General features: G+C 41.6%; 1 protein-coding gene across 5 annotated transcripts in view; it reads right to left on the bottom strand.

Annotated features, from left to right (window-relative positions):
* The window catches only part of LOC133483837 (calmodulin-binding transcription activator 1-like), a 71,725-nt gene that overhangs the window by 35,283 nt on the left and 18,835 nt on the right, over positions 1–17,607 (bottom strand). The gene's annotated exons all lie outside the window — the stretch shown is intronic.

Below are 17,607 nucleotides of genomic sequence, written 5' to 3'. Positions count from 1 at the left end.
AACCGACGCACTGATGCTTGCCTCCACTGTTGAGGAAAGGCCAACAACACTAGCACACACATACACACACGTACTATACACACACTAGCTGAGTAAGTGCGTTAATAGGAAAAAAGTTTTCTTGTCTTTTGTAGTTTCACAGCCTCACGCCAGATAAGGTCCGCTCATTCGCCACCTAATTCCTCTGGCTCTCCTTTCATCTCCTCAGGCCGCCCTATTTACACTTTCTTTTTGCACAGGTAAAGCCCAGGAAGGAAAAACAAATCAGTCATACAGGTGTGTGTTTGACAGAGAGAAAGGAAAAACAGCCTCACACAAAGACACAACACTGCCTTTTTCCTTCACTGGGTATAACTCTCCTCCTTGAAACGCAATTGTCTGTTTCTCGATCCATGGCTCCCTTCTCACCCACTTGTTGTGTAGGCCTGTGAAATGTAAATTGTCCTCTTAAGGCAATCATCGTTTGAAATGTGGCGCAAAGCAATAGTGAAGAAGACATCAACAATACAGCCCTCCTTCATCTGCCCCCTCAGATCACCCATCTCTACTGTGGACCTCCTCTTCCACTCTCCCTCATACTTGTGTTATGCATGTGTGTGTTTGTCAGTTATTTGTCCCAGTTTGGCACGAGAGCACTCCAGTTCAATGCTGACCAGATGAGAGGGAGGGGGGACTGAGCGAGAGAGAGAGAGAGAGAGAGAGAGAGAGAGAGTGAGAGGGAGAGAGAGAGAGCAGGTGGAGGGTGCTGGCACTTAACAGGATTGTTTTTAGTATCCTCCATTCTATTGCCATGTCCCAACCCCCACTGCCTCATCCTGCACTCATATGTGAATTGTGCAAGTGCATGCATGTGTGTGCACGTGTGTGTGAGGAACATGCTGCCATCACACCATTAATTATTATCACCATCAATCTGCCAACTGTTAATGTCTATCTGTCTGAGTTACAGAAAATCGCATAGTCTGGGTTGAAAACACACATACGAACACTCACATTGACATTTTCATGCTTCGCAAAGCATATACACACACACTTGCATACAAAGAGGACCTTATTCATTTATGCATCTATTCATTAGTGGTGACAAGCAGCCACCTCTCCTCCTCCCAAACCACTCTGCAGCAAGTCAATATGCTATATGGCCTCCACAGCTCCGGCCAGGCACTGGGGGCTCCCCTAGTGATTGTCAGCCAGTGGGAGGTGGAAGGAGAGAGGTGGGAAGAGTGGAGACAAGGGGCTGGGAGAGACAGAATGATGGGAGGATTAAGAAGGAGGGAGAGAGACTTGCAATTAAAGGCCTGCCCCATAAGAGCCATTAAAAAGCCCGAAACAGAGGAGTCAGCTGAAACGGCAGCCTGACACACACTCTAAAACACACCCACACACATACACAAATGCTGCTGCGCCCTCCCTCACACACACACACACACACACACACACACACACACAAGCTCCACACCCATGTGAAGAGTGACAGAAGTGAGACTTGAAGGTCGATCCGTCGAAGTCGGTGTTATTATCCCGACGGACGGCCAGTGATGGAACGTTGTCTGCAAGCCTAGCGACACACTGACCCTTCAGGAATACTGTAAGTGTGTGTGTGTTTCTCTGTGTGTTCACAGTGCCAGACTCAGCGACAGAGAGGATCTTTCTCCCGGGATCTACTCCATAAACCTAGTTATTTTGCATGTCTCCGTGAACCTACAAAATAGTGCATTCCAGCAGGCCTGACCGAGTACAAGCACATGGTTCCACACCACACTCTGATCTGTCAACAGCAGACTGACTGGGAGAGACTGGGACAGCCACTTACTTAAGCAAGACTGTATCTAACAAAGTTGGGATCATGAGTGGGAAGTTAGACTGCGAGCGATGCAAGTGGGGAAATCAGCCACCCACTCAGGTCTCGAAGAGGCCATCTCCCTCCAAGAAATGGATGGCATGTACAGAAAAAGTGCTTGTATGAGAAAAGGACTCGTATTTGCACACATGCACACACACACACACACACACACACACACACACTCCCTAGCCTGGGGTATATTTCCCCAGCAGGAAAGTGGGGGCGCCTTTGTTGGTCGCCTACACTGCAACAGACTTATGCAGAAGCGTTCCCTGGGGGGAGTCCGTTTAAGGGTCTGGCCACAGGCGAGAATGTCTTGTGTGAGCGTGTGTGTGTCTGTCTGTGTCTGCGTGCGCGCGCGTGTGTGTGTTTTGAAGTCTAATGACGAGCATCACCCTGGCAGATATCAGGGGAAAACAGAGTTGTCTGTAAACTGGAACTGTCACATCCATTCCATAGCAGTAACTCAAACGAAGGCTGACGCTGCTTCTCGCCACACACATTATTTGGCATTGAACTGTTTATTTTATGGAGATGGGAGACAGCACACTGAGGTTTCCTTTTAAGTATACTCAGAATCAATTTTTGCCTTTCTTTTGTTTACATATATGGAGCAAAGAACGGCATTAGCATTACCCGGGGAGGTTTGTTGATGTTGGTATTTGTTCACAACACCAACACTGTGCACTTCCGGATGAACCTTGAAAATATCTGACAGGGATTGGCATAGTATCCGTAATAACCTCCGATTCAGACTTCTGCAGGATTCTACTTCAGCAATCTGCTCACCACAGATTTCACACTCTTCTTTGATATGCAAAACCCACATTGACAGAGAGATCGACTTTATATGATCAATAATCCATTGAAAGTGCTAAGTGGGTGTGTCATTTTCCATGCCTGTCACTTTACAGTGGATCTAAACACACTTCTGTTCAAATGCCAGGTTTTTGATTTTAAAAAAAGTGACCAAGATAAATTGTTTTCAAACTTTCCCCGCCTCTAATCTGTACAATGCAATTGGAAAAAAAGAAATCTTTTCAAGAGGGAACATAAAAACAAACAAGTGAGATAATGTTGTTGTACAAGTGTGCACACCCTCTTATTAATGGGGATGTCTGTGTTCAGAATGAACCAATCACATTCAAACTCATGTTAAATGGGAGTCAACACACAACAAATTTCGAGTGCCTCTAATTAACTCCTAATAAAGTTCAGATGTTATCGTAGACTTCCTAGTTTTTTTTTTTTTTTTTTTGCTTTCTATCAGAAGCATGAAGGTTTTTGTGCCAACAGCGACTGATATTTGGAACCTTTCATAATTCCCTCAGGGCCCCAGTGCAAGCTAAAAAAAAATAGAATAAAATAAAAAAAACAAAGCATGATGCTGCCACAACCATGCTTCACTGTAGGTATGGTGTGCTTTTGGTGATGAGCAGTGTTGTGTTGCGCTAAACATACCTTCTGAAATTATGGCCAAATGGTTTGACCTTAGTTTAATCAGACCGTAAAAATTTTTTCCCACATTTCAAGTCTGTTTTTGCAAAATCTACCCAGGTTTGGATGTTTTTCTTTGTGAGTTAAGGCCCCTATCTTGCCACTTTCCCCATAGCCCAGACAATTGAAGAATATGGGAGATTGGTGTCACGTGTACTGAACAGACAGTACTAGCCAGAAATTCCTCCAGCTCCTTCAATGCTGCTGTTGGCCTCTTGGCAGCTTCGTTTTTTAAAAAGAATTTTTCAAAGGGATGTCTAGTTCTTGGTAATCACCGTTGTGCCTTATTTTCTCTACTTTAGGATGAGTGTCTTCACTGTGTTGCATGGTATATTCAATGCCTTGGAAATTCTTTGTACCCTTACCTTGACTGATAACTTTGAAAAATAAGATTCCTCTGATGCTGAACAGCGAAACTTCATCAGGGGTTAATCAGAGGCACTTCAAATGGAGCCAGGTTTCTGCTGACTCCCATTTAACCCATTTTTTTATGAGTTTGAATTTGATTGGTAAATTCTAAACACAACCACATCCCCAATTATAAGATCAGGAGTTACACTTGGCAACCACATTGTCTCAGTTGTTTCTTTTTTAACTTCCCCTCTTGTAAAGATTTCATTTTTTTCCATTGCAGTTGTACAGGTTATAGGTCACATTAATGGTGAAAAAAGTTTGTTAATGATTTATCCTTGTCTCATTTTTGTTACATCACAAAAACATGCAATTTGAACAGAGGTGTGTAGACTTTTTATATCCACTGTACTTCTGTAATAATTCCTATGTAACTTTGAAAATCAACAATGTCATCGGAACCGAGGGCAATTTTTTTTCCCAAAATCTCAGAACTCAGGCTAGAGCTAAATAGTCTAAGTTATGTCTCACTTTCCGCTGACATTAATGATTCGATGTCGGCTGTAAACCAGACCAATAATGTCTTGTTTGCTCTCTATTCCTCTGGCCTGGTTAATTAATATGTGAAGCTCTTAAACAGAAAGATAGTCAGACATTGAATTACGACATGGACAATTTTGTTCTGTTCTAGACGCACAATTAAAATTTCATCAAGCCTATTGTACTCCCGAGCAATAATATGTAGTTTGTATTATATCCCCAAACTGCCCTCCTCGCCACTGTTTGTTAGTTTCAACAGCCTCTATATTACCTCTACTGGCTAATACAGCTGCTTAACGCTGTTTCCATAACAACTGTTGCAAAGGCCCTGATCAGAATTCCTCTCAAGCTTGCCTTGTGTTTAACATATAAACACCTAATTACATACTGGGCAACACACACATACACACGTGTACACATGTGCATAGTCATGCACACATTGTATACACGTGCATACAAATTGTCTGTATTTTACCCACAGGTCTCTTTCGATTTTACTACACTTTCAGCTTGTTCCTGGCCTTTTTTGACCACATGCTGACATAGTCTGTCATTTTAAAGATTATTTCAAAATATTTTTGGCTTCTTTTACTGCGTACAGTTTTAACTATCAGCTCTTGTCCTTATTTCTTAACCCTTTAAATTTCAGTTTGTTCGCACAAGGCAGGTTGTCAAACAACCTGAAAAATATAAAACATTTTATACATTCTATGTACCATCTTTTTTTCTTCTATTGCTAATAGTACAGTCTTTCTACAACCAGCAGAAAGAGCTTCCACATCTTAAAATCAAAATTGCATCATTAATTTGCTCCATTGTTGTGCAGTAAGCCATTAAAAGCCTCTTTTGTAAACTAGGAATACTACATAAAATTGGTCCCTTCTCAAAAAATGATCACTGATATAATCTGGTAGAAAACCAACCTAACAACAAAAAACCTAACATTTGCAAGTGTTGAACATTTACCTAAATTGAATGATTCAGTCCAGTAAATAAACACAAAAAGATTTTAGCTGTGGCCACAACACTGCCAAAAAAGGTACAATTGTATTTAAAAGATATATTTTTGGTGGCCTCACAGTTCTGAGGACCGGGGTTCAATCCCCGGCCCCGCCTGTGTGGAGTTTGCATGTTCTCCCTGTGCCTGCGTGGGTTTTCTCCGGGCACTCCGGTTTCCTCCCACATCCCAAAAACATGCATGGTAGGTTAATTGAAGACTCTAAATTGCCCGTAGGTGTGAATGTGAGTGCGAATGGTTGTTTGTTTATGTGTGCCCTGCGATTGCTCCTGCCCAATGATAGCTGGGATAGGCTCCAGCACCCCCGCGACCCTTGTGAGGATAAACGGCTCAGAAAATGGATGGATGGAAGCTACATTTTTGCAGGAGCCAATCATGTTGAAGCGGGGCGCGTCTTGCCGAGAAAGGGCTTCGGATTTCCAGGAATGTCTGTGAAATGGAACGTTCCCTTTCCGGGTGTTTCGTCTTTGGTAATTTGTTTCGTCTTTTGTAAAAGTGTTTCTGCTTATGTTAATTTTTTTTTCTGAAATGTAAAAATGTTTCATAATTTGTTATATTGTTTTGCACTTCCAGGCCACTGTAGAAATACAGCTCATCATTACTTTGCATGAACACATCTGCATGTGGACACATAAAGGATTTAGTGGTGGTCAGTCATTGTAGGATGAAATGTGACCTTCAGCTGAGCCGCAACCCTGTCCCCAAGTTGGACGGGAGTCACGCACATCACATTCATCATCCCGCAAGAGACATGAATATGTACACAACACCATGAACATGTCATAACTAATGCATGTTGGGATACACAGGTCTTCACACAAGGGGTCTCTAAAGAATTCATGCAGTGGCTTCTGTCCACATAAGTGACAGTTTTATGGTGACATAGTCACTCTCCCGTCACTCCCTCTCCTTCTGGTCAGACGTCTTTACCTTCCGCCCGTCCTGCTGTCTTGTTTGCCCGTCATCAACCCACGGTGAAGTTTGCTGAACTCATTCACTGTACAGAAAGTAGCTCAAACTTTTTTTGTGGAGCGCACAGGACAGGCCGCCCTAATCTACCAAGGGAACATCAATCAAGATTCTCTTACGCACCTTCCATCTCCTTTTCCTTCTATCTTGTATTTGCATTTGAGGAGAACAACCCCCCCATCTATCTCCGTGGGGGGTCGGGGGTGGGGGTGGAGGGGGGGGGACGAACACATCAAAGACGGCAACAGGTGTGTTGTGTCAAACACAATGCCAGGACCCCTGCCGTGCCTGGGGGCGTCTTGAATAAAAACTGTCAGTCCTCAGAATTTCTCACTAAGTCAAGCAGGAGAGTGTGCACACATTGACATGTAGGTTTGAAAGTCAAAAATGATGGATGGGTGTTTGGCAGTGGGAGATGGAGGCAAAAGGGTTTGGATGAAAAGGTCTCCAGTGGTTATGTTAACCCCTGATTCCTCATCTCAGGGTGAGTCATGCGGCCCTCGAAGGCCCGTGCATTGCTCTTGTGGATGCCATTGTTATTGAGCAGGTTCGCTGTGCAATGGTTAGGGAGAATGAATGAAAAAACAGTGCGCCACCTCTCATTGGCATAAATATTTGTTTACAACAAGACACAAATTGGCACCCTGTCAGTCAATCTCTCGGTTCCTCTCTCTCCTCTAACCCTTTTACTGCGCTTCCCTTTCTGTTTGTCTCTCCCATCCTCGCTGTGTGCTGCTGAGCTTAATACAACACTCCCCGGTTCAACCCTCTCTCATTACCATATTCTAATTACATTCATTTAGGGGAGCATTTGGGAGTTTCATGAATACATTTGAAAGATGGGTCTCTGCTGTGATCCTTAGGTTTGTCTGCTCACCTAGCTTCATATGGGTGGCTATAGATGTGTGTGTACCTGGGCTAAATCACACTTGCAAAACATACAAATGTTGCTGCTGACTGCCAGAGCTCACGTAGCGTTGTGTCTCTCGATCAAAAATCAAGTCTGTTTGTCTCTGACAAATAAAGATTTCATGTCATGAGTTTGTGTGTTGTTGTAGGAAAAAAACTCGCCTCGCCCCCATGCTGAAGCCATGCATATTTAATTATCCTTGGGCCTTAAAAACAAACTAGGAGAGCCAAGCACCATTATACAGATATACAGTACGAGAACCTCGAGTTTATCTCCTCTTCTGCCAACAAAACAGGCGGCTCCACGCAGGGAGAAAGGCGGGTGGAGTAAAACCAATCATAAGGAAAAGCTAACATTGCAGGTTATGGAGCTAGCCCTGTTGACTGACTTGTACTCTGTGTGATGTGTCTTTGCCAAGGACGAATCCTTATGCTGGAGCTGAATAGAGCGTTACTATGGGCCCCCGCGCTCATTCTTTCACTGCACTGAAAACTGCAATAAACCTTTCACACTTCCAATTCTGATGATTTCCAGCTTGCGGAATCGCTGTCACATTTATATCAGCTATAACACTTTATGATAGTAATGTTTATCACTGTCTAAATACATCATTTTTTAAATCCCAGAATACTAATTTGCTCGACTTGTTGACTTTACCCACAAATCAGGAGTCAGCAGAGTCTGGGCATTGTTTGATGTTTGTTTGGATGAAAGCAGCCCACAGATTGACAAGTTGTAATGATCCACTGCAGACAAATGCATTCGCAGTCTGAAATGATGATATCCTATGAACATATACAATGCCATAAATACTTTATAAATGTAAGGTATACATCTGAAAGGACTCCTCTGCACTTCAAGTGCAGTATGTGCACAGTGATGATGTACTGCACAAAGTAGAGCCTGGTGTCATCACCCTCTCTTTAAGTACTATGATTCATGCAGTGGGTGTCAAAGTGTGCTCGCTATCTTTAAAAATGATGTAAGATACATGTATACAAATAAAGAATTGGGGAGTTGCGTAAAGACACCAACATTTTTACTGTCAGACAGGAGTGGTGCTGCTTTTTACTCTATTATAGTTGCCAGTATGGAAGCCATCATGACCTTTGTTTGCTTAAATCTGACGCTTTTCATCCATTAAATTAAATTCATAGTTGCTGCACAGTTGGATAATAATTGCTCCAATTTAATGCACTTTTAGAGACTAAAAAGGAGTCTGACATCCGTTATATCCTGCCAGGCTAACTTTCCACCTCGTAGGAACTGCAATGGAGTGTGTCTTTTGAATTCCGCTTGCACGTTAAGAGCAGCCATTTAACACTAATATTGACGCTGCTGTTGTGTATTGGACAAAGACTTTGAAGAGAACAAGCTACAAAAACGACACTGCCAGAACATACAGTGCATATGCTGCCAACTAGCCGCAGTGATATGCAGCAGTGCCACTTTATAATTGTACTGCTTCCTTCCTTTGAGCAAAACGAAGATTTGGTGGACAAAACATTTACCTGTCAAATACCCAAAGACAGGAATGAATAATGTTTCTGTCATTTGGCCAAGATACAAATTAGATGCTCTCATTTGGAAATGCATGTGTTTATCAATCTCCCACCCACCTACTGCTTTATACGATCCAGTCGAAATTTAAATATATGCACTGCTGGTATGCAAATGCAGCATCGGTGTCACTCGTGAAGTTCTTCTTCCTTAGAGAATAAGATGATGGATATTTTATTACAGCTGAGCTAGTCTTAGACTAACGACACTGCAGGAATACAATTCAGACCTGGTACACAGCTAATATCAGACAAGCACACACAAACACATGCACACACACACACATTGTTTAATCCCCAAGGAATCAGTGAAATTTGATTAGACTGACTGTTATAAACACCCTCCGTATGGGAGTAGACATTTCATACATCAGCAGGAGGGAGGAGGAGGAGGAGGAGGGAGGAAGAAGGAGGACAGAGATGGGCAGACTGAGAAATATGTGGTACGAGGTAGAATGGCCGTTTGATGAGAGAACACTGTGGACAAATACTGCGTGTCTCCTGAGTGGAACTGTTCAGGTATCGCCTCCAAAATTGAAAACGGACGCACTACACAAAGACAATATTTCACCAAGCAAGTAAACATGGGAAACAATATATTTACCATCCATTTAAATATGGGGTCCATTCCTGGAATAGTGTTGGGAGTACAAGTAAGTCAAAGCAGCATAAGATACTCTCATCTTTAATGTGTGTTTTTCAACACAGAAAGGTTTTCACTTTCATATTCATCTGTCCTTCACTGTCCTCAGCAAATACATAACTCAGCACGTTATTGAAGGTGACAGGTCCATTTGTGTGCCTCACACTACAGTAAAACAGTGCCAGTTTACTGTAAAAAAATAATAATAATAATAATAAAAAAGGAAAGAAAGAAAGGATAACTGATGTGGAAAAATACATGCTGACCAATTGACATCCATCGCAGTTGACTTTGGGCGAGAGTTTGCAGTGGAACTTGCCAGTCAATCACATTGCTATTCATTACAGTAAACTGAAAATTACGTATAAATGCTGAGAAATCCTTTAATGCATCTCATATTGAATGGATGTGAAATAAAAAGAGAACATTTTAAAATGACTACATTGTAAAAAACAGTAGATAAGCTGTTAACAAGCAAAAATGTGAGCAGTATAATGATGACATCAGAACATTGATTGGGTGCTGAGTAAAGCCGTAAGCTTTCATTGCTTTTCTGGCTATGATCTATCCTTTATTGAGTATTTTGGACCAAGAAAAATAGTACCTCACGCATCCCCAATGAGCTGCACCATGTGTTCTTTCATTTAGTTCAATTCTGAAAGAGATGGCAATGATATTACGTGCTGTTAAACTATGAATAATAGTCCCAGCCATCCATTTTCTAAACCACTTACAATGTTCAAGGTCACGGGGAAGCTGGAGCCTATCCCAGCTGGCTTAGGGTGAGAGGAAGGGTACACACTGGACTGAGCACCAGTCCTAGTAACCCAATAACAGGAATGTTTTTATCTTAGCTCCACATGCAATTGTACATGCAATCCACATTCCCACTTGCAAAAATGACTGAAAATGTTGTAAAAGTCGCATTTTAATACCATTCCTATTTCTGGCATCACAAATGTACATTTTGCTGGAGAGGAGTTATAATGCAAACGCCCTACATTACAGTTTTTGGTTGTGCCCAGGCTACACACATTCAACTGGCTTTGCATGACATTTTTACAGACTACAGTTCTGCATTTTCAGTTTTGCTCTGCAACAAACGACTGTTTTAATTTATTCATCCATCCATCCATCCATTTTCTGAACCGCTTCTCCTCACTCGGGTCGCGGGCGTGCTGGAGCCCATCCCAGCTATCATCAGGCAGGAGGCGGGGTACACCCTGAACTGGTTGCCAGCCAATCGCAGGGCACATATCAACAAACAACCATTCACACTCACATTCACACCTCCGGGCAATTTAGAGTTGCCAATTAACCTACCATGCATGTTTTTGGAATGTGGGAGGAAACTGGAGTACTCGGAGAAAACCCACGCAGGCACGGGGAGAACATGCAAACTCCACACAGACGGGCCGGATTTGAACCCGGGTCCTCAGAACTGTTAGGCGGATGTGCTAACCAGTCGTCCACCGTGCTGCCATGTTTTAATTCAATTTCCATTAAAAACTATCTTACTACTATAAATGAAGTCGGACAACCAGTGACATGCACAAACACACCTATATTTAACTGATCCAAAACAGCGTTTTTCAACCTTTATTGAGCCAGGGCACATATTTTACAATAAATTTAAAAAATAAAATCTCATGACACTCCACCACACAAAAATGTCACAAAAAGTACATTATCCAGAAATAATGATGATTTTTGTCTCAACTTATTCACAAATATACTTACTCGGTGAGAAATTTGGGCCTATTTAGCTTAACACAAAGCTATTATTCTGTTGTATGCATGGCAACAGGTGGACACAGATTAATTATACCTTCTGCCATCTAGTGCAAGAGCATTTACTTGTGCTACCGGTCACTATACGTCGCTGGCATAGATAATAATAATAATAAGAAGAAGAAGAACGAGAAGAATGCGCTACACTTATATAGCGCTTTTCTAGCTTTTCTAGGCACTCAAAGATGCTTCACAATTTCATGAACAAACATATACCTGATGATCTCTTATGGTACATTAATGTGCCATGGCTCAGTGATTGGGAAGAGCTGATCTACCATATATGTTTTGAGACTATGAGGGGAAAAAAAACAAGCACAGGGAGAACATGAAAACACAGGATCCTTCTTGTGGGGCAGTCCTCAATATTGTTTGGTGGTCTAGTTTTAATACTTAAATCTTAGTAGTTACTCAAATAGTACACAAAATTGTGGTCCGGATGCAGGCTAGCGTCTCTCTGACAACTACTTACAATTTCTTTTATCTATCACTCAAACCACGATGTTCCAGTTCAAAAGACCCCACATACTATCAGTGAATCGACAGTATACTTCTTATTCTTTTGGGGCTCCAGCTGCTGAAGTGATTGATTTAAACGGATACCTACATAGTACATTGGTACTTCAAGGGTGTACGCATTCATTCGTAATGGTGAGATAAACATTGGACTTGCAGAGTCTGATGAGCAGAAAGTTGTAAAGTGTTCCGGACAAAGTTCCACCCACACATACTCACACTGAGCAGGTACTCGGAATGGGAGCACAATGATCTCACGCACACATTTGAATGCTTTATCTGTCTCCGATGAATTAAATCTAATTTACACAGGACTTACATAATACAGAGGTTGTATGTGGGGACATTACAGATACAAAATGTATTGTATCCACTGAACAGTCTGACTTCTCATTACAGCCCAGTGCTGGACATTTTCTGGACATTTTTTTGTGTGTTTATGTGTGTGTGTGTGTGTGAGAGTCTTAGAGGGATCTGAATCACAAAGTCGCACACACACAGAAGCGCACACAAGCCAAGGCTCACGCACAACACCCACACACTCGCTATCACACATTCCCACAGTTTAATATATCTCTGTGTCTCCAGTTAACAATATTTTGTGTCAAATTAAAGCAGGCAAGATAAATAAAGGGTCTGCGCCACATGGAGAAAATAGACCAGGATCCAAATGTGAGAGAGGGGAGGGGGGGGGGGACGTGTAAAATGGTGAATCCCAGCCTCTTGTCGACTGTAGTGAGAACCACTGAAACACTGAGCCAAACAAACTGTGAAACCCCATTAACGCATTCAGTGTACAGTCACATTTAAGGCTTGTGGGTTAATTGCACATGCCAACAAGGAAATTGCACCTATGAATTTAACTAATCTAATTATCTTTTTTTTTTTTTTTTTTTTTTTTTTTTTGCATTGCAGTGCATTTGGTTTTTGTTGCCAGTTGGGTAAGCAGGGCGAGGACAATGTTTGAAGTTCGAGGAGAGACAGAAAGTAAAAACAGGCACAAGCTGACGCTGGGTGTTAATTGGGCTATGTGTGACTCAGAGAGAGAGAGAGAGAGAGAGAGAGAGAGAGAGAGAGAGAGAGAGATACAGACTAAGAAGAGGGAGACAGAGAGCCTGGAGGACTAATTAATGATTATAACTTGGCGCTCTCCAAACATAAAATATTTCTCAACGTAAAAAAACAGAGGAATGATTAAAAATAAAAGAATCAACATAAGGAGCTGAGAAACACACCATGGATTTGTACATAGATTGTGTATGTGTGTGTGAATTCACTTGAGCATGTGTGTGCTTGCATGTCAGTGTTTTGGCTTCTATGCCCTCTCATTAAATTGCGCTTTACACTGGTAAACGGTAACAGCAGAGTTCTCAATGTCAACTGGAGAGGTTGGAGCCATGGGCACGCTCCGGGAAACAAACACACACACACATACACACACACATACAAGCGTGCACTGACGTTAATACTATAAATCCTACCAGTGCATGAACGGCACATCCATTTTATTCTAAAAATGAACATTTCTGTAAGTTTCCAAAAAGCACACTTCTTTTATCTTCGCTCTGACACGGCTGACAAAATGGAGTGTGTCAGCTTCTCGCGGCCTCGTGCCAGAGTGAGTTGGACATTAGCAAGTCTCGCATCAAAGTCATAAATCAAGGACACCCTTCAAAACAGCCGAGGCCCCGAAACGGGCTGTCTGCTCCCGGTATCATTCTGAGTTTCCATAATGGATCTGTAGCAGTTTTCCACAGTCTGCTCGGTGACATTTAATATCATCCCTCTGGTGTAAATTATTTCCGAGACATATCTCCTGCCATGTATTACCTATGTGGGGAGAATAGAACATATCTCTGCAAAGACACGGGGGACTACAATGAATGCATGTTTAATTCCATCTATCGGTTTAATGGCTTACAAACAACAGTGATGACAAGAATGAAATATGAAACTTTTACCCTCATAGCCACACATACAGTATACACACAGCTTTAGGCTGGAGACGGTTTGTACTGTAAACTCAGAGCCTCAGAGAGTGCACAAAGAAGCATGTGGCTTACAAACCCGACTTTTGTCCTTCATCAGCTGTTTTTCTTTTTTATGTGTTGTACACGTTCAGCATTACAATCACTTCTCTACCAGATGTCTCTCTTATCACTTCCGATGTACTGCACAATCATGGACTCCATTTATGTCACACTTGCACCATCGATCACGCCATTAGCCCAAATACACACACACACACACACATGTGGTTACCATGGCAACACACACGGTAAATGGGGCAGTAGTCTTAAATATACATGCTTTTTGATCTTCTCATTCACACAGTCATGTTGGTGGCGAGACACGGGACTAGCTTTCTCCACTTCATCACACAGCGACCCGTGCATCCTGATAACATCACAAATGTTCCCCAGCAAAACGCTGAATCTTTCATTTCAAATCATTTACACTCCAGTAAGGCCTTGTTTCTCCAATTTCAGCTGTGTAGTGACGTGTGGAGTAGAAACATTGTGGCAGAGATGAATGTAAACTGTGCATTGTACTCAGTGTCATTTTGACAGTCGGTTGTTTCTGATCATTCTCTATGTGTGTGGTACCCTTTTATTCGATGCCTCTAACAATTACGTATATTTACGGAGTTACAGAATGGATACTTTTGGGTGAAGATTTGTATTTAAGGTTTTAAAAGGATCAAGGTAAATACTAAAGTTAAGTAGTACTCTACCTCTTGATTCTTAGAGTATCAGTATGTCACAGTGTTTTGTCAAACATCAGTAAAGCCATGCAATTCAACACTATACAAAACTTTGTCTCTAAAGACAGACAAAACATCATTTCATACACCTTTGGTAAATCACTCAACACTTTGTGGTACCACCCAAGAAGGGTGTTGTTGATGATCACCACAGAGCCAGAAATTTAGCTTTTTGTGACGAAAGAAACTGGTACACACGCCGCGTCTCCACTCGCTGTTCTACAATATGAGTAATGCGATCATACCGTGACATCAATAATAATAGAAGAACGATGGATTGGATGTGTTTAGTCTTAATTTAAAGAGACTCACTTCCCAAGCATAAACCTAATCTGCTATCTCGTGATGTCAGAGATAATGATGACGACACAATTTATTGTTTTTGTCTTTTTTTTGTCACTGGTATGATAGTCAACTTTCTTCAACGCTACACGTCATTCACATACAAAATCAAAGGGCGAGTAGTTTAGTTTTATTTTACAGTATCTTTTTTGCAGCAGTTAATTTCTTTTTAGACTTGTTAATAAGGTAAACATTTTAGTTAAAATATTGCCTATAAAGTTAAAGTTATAAGTTTTAAAATGGCAACATTTTGACTCTGGAGTCAACAACATATTGGACTGGAATTTGAGCTACCATGATAAATCAGTAGCAGGGCACATCCATTTACGAACCAAAAAGATATATGCCCAACACTAACAAATCATGTTGGTATTACATCAAAATAGAGTAATTAAATGTAAACTTTTTGCTGTGCAGCAAAGTAACTGTAAGCACTGCACACGCAGTAACTCTGAACAATAACAAATGTTCGCATTAACAGAACATGAATATAAAAGGATTTGCGGCAATGATAAAGATGCTATACGGCATATTCATTTGAATATATGATTCATGAAGTGACTAGTATCCCAAGAAAGTATTGTGTGTGTGTGTGTGTGTGTGTGTGTGTGTGTGTATCAGTATTAAAAAAGTTGGGCAGGCTTCTTTTTTTTCAACTCAACTGAACAACCAATTTACTGCAATTGAACAAGTTATTCAAGTTATGGATGAAAAAAGGTTTTACTTCATCTGTCCACCTTAGTATGGTTTGTTATCTGAAACTAGTCTATAGTCTATTACCACAGACAGATACACATACACCCCCAATCTACTATTGAACAAAAGACTCACGCCTCCACTCAGCCCTTTGGGGAGGAATCCATCCCTCCATCCCAGAATAATTTCACACATCAGTAGATACACAAAAGAGAGTGAGGGAGGGAGGGAGGCAAGAGAAGGAGGAGAGCGAAAGGACAGAGAGCAGAAGGAAGAGTGGACGGAGTAAAAACGAACGGGGGTTTCAGCTCAGTGCTTGAGGGAGGCCAAGGTGTTAGGGGGAGCCATGCGTGACAAAACAGAGATCAGAGGATCATATGGCATCACGTACGCGCGCAAAGAAACAAATGCGCACGCACACACACGGATAACCTCACACACTTTGTCAAGCCTATACTGTACGCATGCCAAGGGAAGGGTGAAAATAAGGACATACATGGTGATTGCATGACTCGGGCGCAACTCTATCAGAGGCATGACATCCGAATTGTAATCTCTTTTTCTACACACACAGGAACCAGCGAAATCATATTCCACTTCACTGCGCAGTCATTAATAAAGCGCATGTCAATCTCCACCAAAACAGTGGGTGATGACATCCTGTACAAATTGGGTTCTATGCTGCATAGGCATACATACACTGCATTATGGGCACAATTTTTACACAACCTATCAGTAAACCTCATGAGCAGCATTTGTTGGGAATGATTTGTTGAACACACTATGACCACTTCATTGGATACACCTGCAAAATCAATCCTTTAATATTTAATAAGGCTTGCCCTCCTTAGGGTCACGCTGCAGGTGAGCTGAAGCCTCTCCTGCTGACTTTGGGAGAGAAGGGTAAACTCTGCACTGGTTGCCAGTCAATCACAGGGGCAAACATATAATTCAAACTCACGATCATTAGAGCCTAGGCCACCTATTTGCGGCACCCGAGCTATTATTCCTTCACTACGTGTTTTAGTTGCGTGACCTACCTCCATGCCAACGATACACAGACAGCCTGGATAGAAATACCTGCAGCGATTCTGTACAGGTAAAGCCCTCCCTATCACAGTTTTGACGATCACATCGACGTCCATTGTGCGTGTCATACTGACTCATCATATTTTTAGAGAAAATATGTTCATCTCTAGGATTGAGGTGCAGCGTTTATTCATTTTGTGTTCATTTGTATATTTGTTATCCGAGCGGTTGAGTTCAGATTGCTTGTGCCTGGGCAGTGACGCCACGGTGGCTGGAAGCAGAGGGCGCGACTCGCCCAGTAGCGTGAGTACCGAATTATACGTTTTGTTTGGCTGTGTGCGTCAGTGACAAAGTGAGTAGTCACACACAAGTATCTTGTAGGTGCCTTCTTAGCATTAGCCATTACTCATTGCAACAGAATGCATTATTCGAGTCTTTTACTTTATCTTAATTAGCGAACGTTACCGTGTATTGATCAATAAGTCAGCAGCAACCCGCCACAGGATGTTGTGCGCTTTGTCTTTCAGAATAAGAACATAATACAAGAAGTGCAAATGTTGCTCACTTAACATCGTTCTTGATAGACGTCATTTGTAAATGCACCCGTTTGATTATTATTATTATTCATCTATGGAAGTATATCCGTGCCATCAGATTTTGAATCTGAATTCAAACATGTATGTCGTAAGTGACGTTTCTAGAAAAAATACGCTGAATGTTGAATTTGCAACTGAATTTGCAACAGAATGTTGAATTGGGAAACGTAAGTTGAACCAGACAACATATGTCGAATGTTGAAATATACACTTAATGTTGATTTTGCAACTGAATACATTGAATATTTGAGACTGAATGTTGAATTTGCAGCTGAATGTTGACTTGAATGTTGAATTTAGAGCTGAAAATGTTCCATTTTTGAAGCTGAAAAGTACATATTTAAGTATATTTTAATGGTAAAAAAAAAAACATTCCGTGTTAATAATTCACTTTCTAATCCAATAGCACAGATATACTTCAATATTTATCCTATTTTTGGTTTCACTTAGCAATCTGTATATGGTCTCTCTTAGAAAACCACACACACACGCAAACACACCACACACACACCCACACACAAATACACGCACACACACATGCGC

The sequence above is a fragment of the Phyllopteryx taeniolatus genome, chromosome 9 (assembly GCF_024500385.1).
Source record: "Phyllopteryx taeniolatus isolate TA_2022b chromosome 9, UOR_Ptae_1.2, whole genome shotgun sequence".
NCBI classification, from domain to species: domain Eukaryota; kingdom Metazoa; phylum Chordata; class Actinopteri; order Syngnathiformes; family Syngnathidae; genus Phyllopteryx; species Phyllopteryx taeniolatus.
This window is presented reverse-complemented; position numbering and strand designations above follow the sequence as displayed.